The sequence below is a fragment of the Leucoraja erinacea genome, unplaced genomic scaffold (genome assembly GCF_028641065.1).
Source record: "Leucoraja erinacea ecotype New England unplaced genomic scaffold, Leri_hhj_1 Leri_131S, whole genome shotgun sequence".
Lineage (NCBI taxonomy): Eukaryota > Metazoa > Chordata > Chondrichthyes > Rajiformes > Rajidae > Leucoraja > Leucoraja erinaceus.
The window spans coordinates 54,242-55,000 of record NW_026575583.1 but is presented as its reverse complement, the minus strand read 5'-3'; positions in this window follow the sequence as shown (position 1 = coordinate 55,000).

Here is a 759-nt window from a genome sequence, read left to right as displayed (position 1 = left end):
GGAGTGGAATGACAGAGGGGAGGAGAGGGAGAGAGAGAGAGAGAGAGAGGGGAGAGGGGAGAGAGGAGAGATGGAGGAGGAGAGTAGGAGAGGGGAGGAGAGGATAGAGGAGGAGAAGAGAGGAGAGGACAGGAGAGAGAGAGAGAGGAGAGAGGGGAGGAGAGAGTAGAGGAGAAAGAGAGAGAGAGGGAGAGAGAGAGAGACGGAGAGAGTGCGGAGGGGGGAGAGAGAGAGAGAGAGAGGAGAGGGGGAGAGGAGGGGGAGGAGAGGGGAGAGGAGAGGGAGAGGGAGAGGAGAGGGAGGAGAGGAGAGGAGAGGAGAGGGGCGGGGAGGAGAGGAGAGGAGAGGGGAGGAGAGAGGAGAGGAGAGGAGAGAGGGAGGAGAGAGGGAGAGAGGAGGGGAGAGGGGGGGAGAGAGATAGGGGGAGAGAGAGATAGAGAGAAGGAGAAAGAAAGAAAGGAGAGATAGAGAGAGGGAGGGAAGGAGAGGAGATGGGAGAGGGAGAGAGATAGAGAGAGAGGAGAAAGAGGAGGAGGAGGATAGAGAGAGGGAGGGAAGGGGGAGGGAGAGAGAGAGAGAGGAGAGAGGGAGAGAGGAGAGGGGGAGAAAGGAGAGAGAGAGAAAGGAGAGAGAGAGGAGAAAGAGGAGAGGGGAGGAGGGGATATGGGAAAGGAGAGAGAGAGAGGAGAGAGGAGACCAATTATATTTGGTGTTGGATTTGAGGGGAGAGGAGAGGAGAGGGGGAGGAGATAATAGGAG